Source organism: Grampus griseus (assembly GCF_964374135.1).
Source record: "Grampus griseus genome assembly, chromosome: 4".
NCBI classification, from domain to species: Eukaryota; Metazoa; Chordata; class Mammalia; order Artiodactyla; family Delphinidae; genus Grampus; species Grampus griseus.
The window spans coordinates 142,253,230-142,263,218 of NC_138997.1; positions in this window are offsets into that span (position 1 = coordinate 142,253,230).

Below are 9,989 nucleotides of genomic sequence, written 5' to 3' on the forward strand. Positions count from 1 at the left end.
GCTCCAGGTGCTCAGGCTTCAGCAGTTGTGGCTCGCGGTCTCTAGAGTGCAGGCTCAGTAGTTGTGGCTCATAGGCTCTAGAGTGCAGGCTCAGTAGTTGTGGCGCACGAGCTTATTTCCTCTGCGGCATGTGGGATCTTCCCGGACCAGGGCTGGAACCCCTGTCTCCTGCATTGGCAGGCAGATTCTTAACCACTGCGCAACCAGGGAAGCCCTAGCCATTAGTTTGTTTTTTCCCTATTACTTTCCTCCTTCTGCTTTTCCTAAATGTATTTTTCAATCCTTATGAGTTAGAGGCCAAATTCATTTATTTCCAGGCACTTATTTTTGTTGATATAATTAAAAGCTATACATTTTCTCCATGAGCACTATATTTTAGTTGTATCCCATGCATCAGATATATAAGTCCTGTTGTTCTGCAGTTTTGCATTATATATCCTCTTTGGCCCAAGAGAACTTTAATAGAGGCTATTAAATTTCCAGGTGCCAAGGCCTGTTTGTTTTCTGATTTTGTTATTAATTTGTAAGTTTACTGCATTTGTAATCACATACTCGACTATATTTAAATCTTTTTAAATTTTTTGTTAGGATATTGTTTCCCCCTTTTTTATGAGAATATATTTTAAGATATTTATTTATCTATTTATTTGGCTGTGCCAGGTTTTACTTGAGGCATACAGGATCTTCGTTGACGTGTGTGAAATGTTCGTTACAGCACACAGGATCTTTAGTTGCGGCATGCATGTGGGATCTAGTTCCCAACCAGGGATCGAACCTGGGCCCCCTGCATTGGGAGCACAGAGTCTTAACCCCTGGACCACCAGGGAAGTCCCCATGAAGATTTTCTTTGTGCCACAATATACGGTCCCTTTTCATGAATGTTCCATGGGCATTGGAAAGAAAGTGCATTTTTTAGTATCAATATAGAATGTATTACCTATATGTTACATCAATACATTATCTATCTATCCATCCATCCATCCACATACACACATGTTCATAAAATGCACCTTACCATGCTCTTTCGGTCTGATCTGTCTGGGACTGACAGCTGGGTCAAACCTCTCAGCTCTGCTTTGGGAAAGCTATGGCTGTTGGTGAAGTTATTTCTGACCATTTCATCTTGTTTGAGAATTGTACCTTCGATTACAAAATGCCCCTTCTGCTTGGCTTAACGTTTTGTGGCCCGGATTCCATCTTGTCTGATACTAAGATTGTGACTGCTGCTTTTATTTTTGTTTGCATTTTCCTGATATACATTGTCAATGGTTGAATTGTAACTTTTCTCACTCACTTTGTTTTAGGTGTGTCTCAGATACAGCACAGAGTTGGGTTTTGCCTTGTGACCCAATCTGAAAATCTCCCTTTAATTGACGAGTTAAGACCATTTATATACGGTGGGGCTAATGGCAGACTCTGGGAGGGCTCACGCCAAAGAGTGCTTCCCGGAGCTTCTGCTGCCAGTGTCCTTGCACCCACGATGAGCCACAGCCACGCCCTGCCTCTGCAGGAGACCTTCCAACACTGGGAGGTGAACTAGGCAATTTGAGACAAACCCTACTCCCACTAAGGACCAGGAAACTAGGGGACAAAATTTTAAAAATCATCTATTTGAAAGCATCAGAGAACTATTAAGGCAGAGAAGTATAACCAGGCCAAGAGGTGGTTCTTTGAAAAGACTAATAAAAAGAATTGGACCAGAGGGCAGACAGCAGAAGAAGAACTACAATCCTTCAGCCTGTGGAACAAAAACCACATTCACAGAAAGATAGACAAGATGAAAAAGCAGAGGGCTATGTACCACATGAAGGAACAAGATAAAACCCCAGAAAAACACCTAAATGAAGTGGAGATAGGCAACCTTCCAGAAAAAGAATTCAGAATAATTATAGTGAAGATGATCCAGGACCTTGGAAAAAGAATGGAGGCAAAGATCGAGAAGATGCAAGAAATGTTTAACAAAGACCTAGAAGAATTAAAGAACAAACAAACAGAGATGAACAATACAATAACTGAAATGAAAACTACAATAGAAGGAATCAATAGCAGAATAACTGAGGCAGAAGAACGGATCAGTGACCTCCAAGACGGAATGGTGGAATTCACTGCTGTGGAACAGAATAAAGAAAAAAGAATGAAAAGAAATGAAGACAGCCTAAGAGACCTCTGGGACAACACTAAACACAACAACATTCACATTATAGGGGTCCCAGAAGGAGAAGAGAGAGAGAGAAAGGACCCGAGAATATATTTGAAGAGATTATAGTTGAAAACTTCCCTAACATGGGAAAGGAAATAGCCACCCAAGTCCAGGAAGCGCAGCGAGTCCCATACAGGATAAACCCAAGGAGAAACATGCCGAGACACATAGTAATCAAATTGGCAAAAACTAAAGACAAAGAAAAAGTATTGAAAGCAGCAAGGGAAAAACGACAAATAACATACAAGGGAACTCCCATAAGGTTAACAGCTGATTTCTCAGCAGAAACTCTACAAGCCAGAAGGGAGTGGCCTGATACACTTAAAGTGATGAAAGGGAATAACCTACAACCAAGATTACCCCACCCAGCAAGGATATCATTCAGATTCGCTGGAGAAATCAAAAGCTTTACAGAGAAGCAAAAGCTAAGAGAATTCAGCACCACTAAACCAGCTCTACAACAAATGCTAAAGGAACTTCTCTAAGTGGGAAACACAAGAGAAGAAAAGGACCTACAAAAACAAACCCAAAACAATTAAGAAAATGGTCATAGGAACATACATATTGATAATTACCTTAAACGTGAATGGATTAAATGCTCCAACCAAAAGACACAGGCTTGCTGAATGGATACAAAAACAAGACCCATATATATGCTGTATACAAGAGACCCACTTCAGACTTAGGGACACATATCTTTTCCCCTGAAAGTGAGGGGATGCAAAAAGATATTCCAGGCAAATGGAAATCAAAAGAAAGCTTGAGTAGCAATACTTGTATCAGATAAAATAGACATTAAAATAAACAATGTTACAAGAGACAAGGAAGGACACTACGTAGTGATCAAGGGATCAATCCAAGAAGAAGATATAACAATTACAAATATATATGCACCCAACATAGGAGCACCTCAATACATAAGGCAACTGCTAACAGCTATAAAAGACGAAATCAACATAACACAATAATAGTGGGGGACTTTAACACCTCACTTACACCAAGGGACAGATCATCCAAAATGAAAATAAATAAGGAAACAGAAGCTTTAAATGACATAACAGACCTGATAGATTTAATTCATATTTATAGGACATTCCATCCAAAAACAGCAGATTACACTTTCTTCTCAAGTGCGCACAGAACATTCTCCAGGATAGATCACATCTTGGGTCACAAATCAAGCCTCAGTAAATTTAAGGAAATTGAAATTATATTAAGCATCTTTTCTGGCCACAACGCTATGAGATTAGAAATGAATTACAGGGAAAAAAACGTAAAAAACACAAACACATGGAGGCTAAACAATACGTTACTAAATAACCAAGAGATCACTGAAGAAATCAAAGAGGAAACCAAAAAATACCTAGAGATAAATGACAATGAAAACACGATGATCCAAAACCTATGGGATGCAGCAAAAGCAGTTCTAAGAGGGAAGTTTATAGCAATACAAGCCTACCTCAAGAAACAAGAGAAATCTCAAATAAACAACCTAATCTTACACCTAAAGGAACTAGAGAAAGAAGAATAAACAAAACCCAAAGTTAGCAGAAGGAAAGAAATCATAAGGATCAGAGCAGAAATAAATGAAATAGAAACAAAGAAAACATTAGCAAAGATCAACAAAACTAAAAGCTGGTTCTTTGAGAAGATAAACAAAATTGATAAATCATTAGCCAGACTCATCAAGAAAAAGAGGGAGAGGACTCAAATCAATAAAATTAGAAATGAAAAAGGAGAAGTTACAACAGACACTGCAGAAATACAAAGCATCCTAAGAGACTACTACAAGCGACCCTATGCCAATAAAATGGACAAGCTGGAAGAAATGGACAAATTCTTAGAAAGGTATAACCTTCCAAGAGTGAACCAAGAAGAAATAGAAAATATGAACAGACCAATCACAAGTAATGAAATTGAAACTGTGATGAAAAATCTTCCAACAAACAAAAGTCCAGGACCAGATGGCTTCACAGGTGAATTCTATCAAACATTTAGGGAAGAGCTAACACCCATCCTTCTCAAACTCTTCCAAAAAATTGCAGAGGAAGGAACACTCCCAAACTCATTCTATGAGACCACCATCATGCTGATACCAAAACCAGACAAAGATACTACAAAAAAAGAAAATTACAGACCAATATCACTGATGAATATAGATGCAAAAATCCTCAACAAAATACTAGCAAACAGAATCCAACAACACATTAAAAGTATCATACACCATGATCAAGTGGGATTTATCCCAGGGATGCAAGGATTCTTCAGTATACGCAAATAAATCAATGTGATACACCATATTAACAAATTGAAGAATAAAAACTGTATGATCATCTCAATAGAGGCAGAAAAAGCTTTTGACAAAATTCAACACCCATTTATGATATAAAAAAAAAAACTCCCTAGAAAGTGGGCATAGAGGAACCTACCTCAACATAATAAAAGCCATATACGACAAACCCACAGCAAACATCATTCTCAATGGTGAAACACTGAAAGCATTTCCTCTAAGATCAGGAACAAGACAAGGATGTCCACTCTCACCACTATTATTCAACATAGTTTTGGAAGTCCTAGCCACAGCAATCAGAGGAGAAAAAGAAATGAAAGGAATACAAATGGGAAAAGAAGAAATAAATCTGTCACTGTTTGCAGATGACATGATACTCTACACAGAGAATCCTAAAGATGCCACCAGAAAACTACTAGAACTAATCAATGAATGTGGTAAAGTTGCAGGATACAAAATTAATGCACAGAAATCTCTTGCATTCCTATACACTAATGATGAAAAATCTGAAAGAGAAATTAAGGAAACACTCCCACTTACCATTGCAACAAAAAGAATAAAATACCTAGGAATAAACCTACCTAGGGAGACAAAAGACCTGTATGCAGAAAACTATAAGACACTGATGAAAGAAATTAAAGATGATACCAACAGATGGAGAGATATACCATGTTCTTGGATTGGAAGAATCAATATTGTGAAAATGACTATACTACCCAAAGCAATCTACAGATTCAATGCAATCCCTATCAAATTACCAATGGCATTTTTTACAGAACTAGAACAAAAAATCTTAAAATTTGTATGGAGACACAAAAGACCCCTAATAGCCAAAGCAGTCTTGAAGGAAAAAAATGGAGCTGTAGGAATCAGACTCCCTGACTTCAGACTACACTACAAAGCTACAGTAATCAAGACAATATGGTACTGGCACAAAAAAAGAAACATAGATCAATGGAACAAGATAGAAAGCCCAGAGATAAACCCACGCACCTATGGTCAACTAATCCTTGACAAAGGAGGCAAGGATATACAATGGAGAAAAGACAGTCTCTTCAGTAAGTGGTGCTGGGAAAACTGGACAGCTACATGTAAAAGAATGAAATGAGAACACTCCCTAACACCATACACAAAAATAAACTCAAAATGGATTACAGACATAAATGTAAGACCGGACACTATAAAAACTCTTAGAGGAAAACATAGGAAGAACACTCTTTGACATAAATCACAGCAAGATCTTTTCTGATCCACCTCCTAGAGTAATGGAAATAAAAACAAAAATAAACAAATGGGACCTAATGAAACTTCAAAGCTTTTGCAAAGCAAAGGAAACCATAAACAAGATGAAAAGACAACCCTCAGAATGGGAGAAAATATTTGCAAACGAATCAACGGACAAAGGATTAATCTCCAAAATATATAAACAGCTCATGCAGCTCAATATTAAAAAAAAAAACAAACAACCCAATCCAAAAACGGGCAGAAGACCTAAGTAGACATTTCTCCAAAGAAGACATACAGATGGCCAAGAAGCACATGAAAAGCTACTCAACATCACTAATTATTAGAAAATGCAAATCAAAACTACAATGAAGTATCACCTCACACCAGTTAGAATGGGCATCATCAGAAAATGTACAAACAACAAATGCTGGAGAGGGTGTGGAGAAAAGGGAACCCTCTTGCACTGTTGGTGGGAATGTAAATTGATACAGCCACTATGGAGAACAGTATGGAGATTCCTTAAAAAACTAAAAATAGAGTTACCATATGACCCAGCAATCCCACTACTGGGCATATACCCTGAGAAAACCAAAATTCAAAAAGAGTCATGTACCAAAATGTTCATTGCAGCTCTATTTACAATAGCCCAGAGATGGAAACAACCTAAGTGCCCATCATCAGATGAATGGATAAAGAAGATGTGGCACACATATACAATGGAATATTACTCAGCCATAAAAAGAAACGAAATTGAGCTATTTGTAATGAGGTGGATAGACCTAGAGTCTGTCATACAGAGTGAAGTAAGTCAGAAAGAAAAAGACAAATACCGTATGCTAACACATATATATAGAATTTAAGGGAAAAAAATGTCAGGAAGAACCTAGGGGAAAGACAGGAATAAAGACACAGACCTACTGGAGAACGGACTTGAGGATATGGGGAGGGGGAAGGGTGAGCTGTGACAGGGCAAGAGAGAGGCATGGACATATACACACTAACAAACGTAAGGTAGATAGCTAGTGGGAAGCAGCCGCATGGCACAAGGATGTCGGCTCTGTGCTTTGTGACCGCCTGGAGGGGTGGGATAGGGAGGGTGGGAGAGAGGGAGACGCAAGAGGGAAGAGATATGGGAACGTATGTATAACTGATGCACTTTGTTATAAAGCAGAAACTAACACACCATTGTAAAGCAATTATACCCCAATAAAGATGTTTTTAAAAAAAAGCACGTTTAATGTACACAATTTGATGAGTTTGGACCTGTGCAAACACCCGTGAAACCATCACCACAGGCAAGGCAACAGACACACCATCACCTGTAAAAGTTTCTCTGGGGCTCCTCGGTTTTTGTTTGTTTGATTTGTTGTTGTCAACATGGTTTCAGTTCCATTGCCAGTGGCCTCGTTACTTTTTAGACAGAAACAAGGTTTACACCCTAGACATGTGGGTGGGGAGTAAAATATCGATACAATAAAAATAAAGCACTTTCCCTTTTGGATAACTTCTATCCTTTAGTTTTTACGTTAAATACTGGTTAGCAGTTCAGTTGACTTCAACAACCATTTGTGGGTCCTTACTACGTGTCAGGTGCTGGGGATATGATATAAATAACAAACCCCTGTCCCTAGGGAGCTTACAGTCCGGTGGATGAGGCTGCGCTGTAATAAATTGCTGCTTCTACATCCAAAGTGTAGCACAAATCTGTCCACTTCCTCGGGCTCCACGTGTCCAGCTGGCCTAGGCCACTGTCAGTCCTAACTAGCTCCCTACGTCCACTCCTGCTGCCTCAACTCCGTCCTCCACACGACAGACTGGGGGCGCTTTTTATTTCTCTCCTATAAACACAAAACGTTAAAAACATAGCCCACACACTAATATGTATAAAATAGATAACTAATAAGAACCTGATGTATAAAAAATTAAACAAAACATAGTCCAGGGACCACCCAGTACACCTTCTAAACTCAACAACTATTAATATCATGTCATATTTGCTTTCTCTGCATGTAGACACCCTCCTCCATCATTTGAGAGTAGGTTGAAGACATTGTCACACTCCAGCCCTCAATACTTCAGCAGATGTTTCCAAAAGTAGGAGCCATGATACCACCTTCCCGTAATTACCTAATATCACCTAAAATCCAGGCCTGGGACTTCCCTGACAGTCCAGTGGTTAGGACTCCACGCTTCCACTTCAGGGGTCACGGGTTAGATCCCTGGTTGGGGGACTGGGATCCTGCCTGCTGCACGGCGCGGCCAATAAATAAAATAAAATAAAATGGGGCTTCCCTGGTGGCGCAGTGGTTGAGAGTCCGCCTGCCGATGCAGGGGACGTGGGTTCGTGCCCCGGTCCGGGAAGATCCCACATGCCGCAGAGCGGCTGGGCCCGTGAGCCATGGCCGCTGAGCCTGCGCGTCTGGAGCCTGTGCTCCGCAACGGGAGAGGCCACAACAGTGAGAGGCCCGCGAACCGCAAAAAAATAAATAAATAAAATGGAATGGAATGAAATAAAATCCAGGCCTGAGTCAAATATCCACATGGCCCCAAATGTCTTTTTTAAGCTTCTTTTAAAACAAGGATCTAATCAAGTTTCCTGCGCTGCACTTGGTTGTTTGTATCTTTTTATGTATAGTTCCCCTGTGGTGGTGGTGGTGGTGGTGTGTTTTTTAAAGGACATTGACTTTCTAAAGACTCCAGGCCAGTTTCTTGCAGAACACCCTCATTGTGATTTGATTGCCTCTTCATGCTGTGACTTAACCTGCTCCTATGTCCCTGTAACCTGGAAGGTGGGTGTGGAGCTGCGTGGTCTGATGCTTTAGCCACTAGCCACATTTGGCTATTGAGCGCTTGGAATATAGTAAGTCTGAATTGAGTTGTGCTGTCAAATTTCAAATTCGGGTCTTCCCTGGTGGCGCAGTGGTTGAGAGTCTGCCTGCCGATGCAGGGGACACGGGTTCGTGCCCCGGTCCGGGAGGATCCCACATGCCGCGGAGCGGCTGGGCCCGTGAGCCATGGCTGCTGAGCCTGCGCGTCCGGAGCCTGTGCTCCGCAACGGGAGAGGCCACAACAGTGAGAGGCCCGCGTACCGCAAAAAAAAAAAAAAAAAAAAATTTCAAATTCACGCCAGATCTCAAATACTTAGTACAGAATAAAGAATGTAAAATGTCTTATTATGTTTATACTGATTACATATAGATTACATATAGAAATGATATTTGGATATAGCGGATTAAATTTTAAAAATTATTCAAAGCCGTTTCTTTTTACTTTAAAAAATTCACGTGTGACTTACATATTTTATTGGACAGCTCTGGTCTGGGGGTCTGACTAGATTCCATCAAACCCTTTAGGAAGAAAGCTTCACAGGTGGGCCTGTCCTGGTGTCAGGCTGCCCTTGGTCTGTGGGGCTAAGTTTGGTCACTCAGTCAAGGGGGTGACTGCCAGATCTCTCCAATATGAAAGTACCTCTTCTCTTTGTAATTACTAAGTCACTTGGGATAGTTCTCTGGACCTGTGAGAATACCCTATTCCCCAAAGGCCTTCCACCAGTGGGTCTGGCACTCTTGATGCTGCTGGCCTGACTCACGCTGGGAGTTGCAGATTGGTGAGTGTCCTAACCCCTCATTCCTTCTGCCCTAACCGCCCGGCACTCTTTCACGAGGAAGCATTTTCCTCCCCATACACATCTATTCCTTTACTTCTTTGAATCTTACTATAGACACTTAAAAAAATATATATCATTATCAATTTCATCATTATTCTTTTATTAATGCTCGAATTGTCCCAAATTCGTTGGAAGCCACTTCAAGGTGACTTCTGTGTCCTTTTGACATGCCCATTATTTTTAAAGCACTTTCTTATTTTATATCACAAGATTTTCCAGGCTCATCTTTGCCTCCTCAGATGTGGACCCAGCCATTTCTTCGAGGAGCCCTGACTCCTTTTACTGGAGAATGGTATTTAGAAACCAAGATCCAGGCAGCAGGTGGGCTCCCTGCTACCGGGGTGTCATTGCTTCTAGGTCTTTCAGAGCACAGAGCTGGGAAATAATGAGTTTAAACTCAATTCAACTTTTTTCATTCTTTTTTATTATGGTAAATATACAGTACATAAAGTTGACCATTTTTAAAAAAATATTTATTTGGCTGTGCTGGGTCTTAGTTGCAGCACGCAGGATCTTCATTGCCGCATGCAATATCTTCATTGTGGCTTGTGGGATCTTTTTAGTTGCGGCATGCGGGCTCTTAGTAGCAGCACGCGGGATCTGGT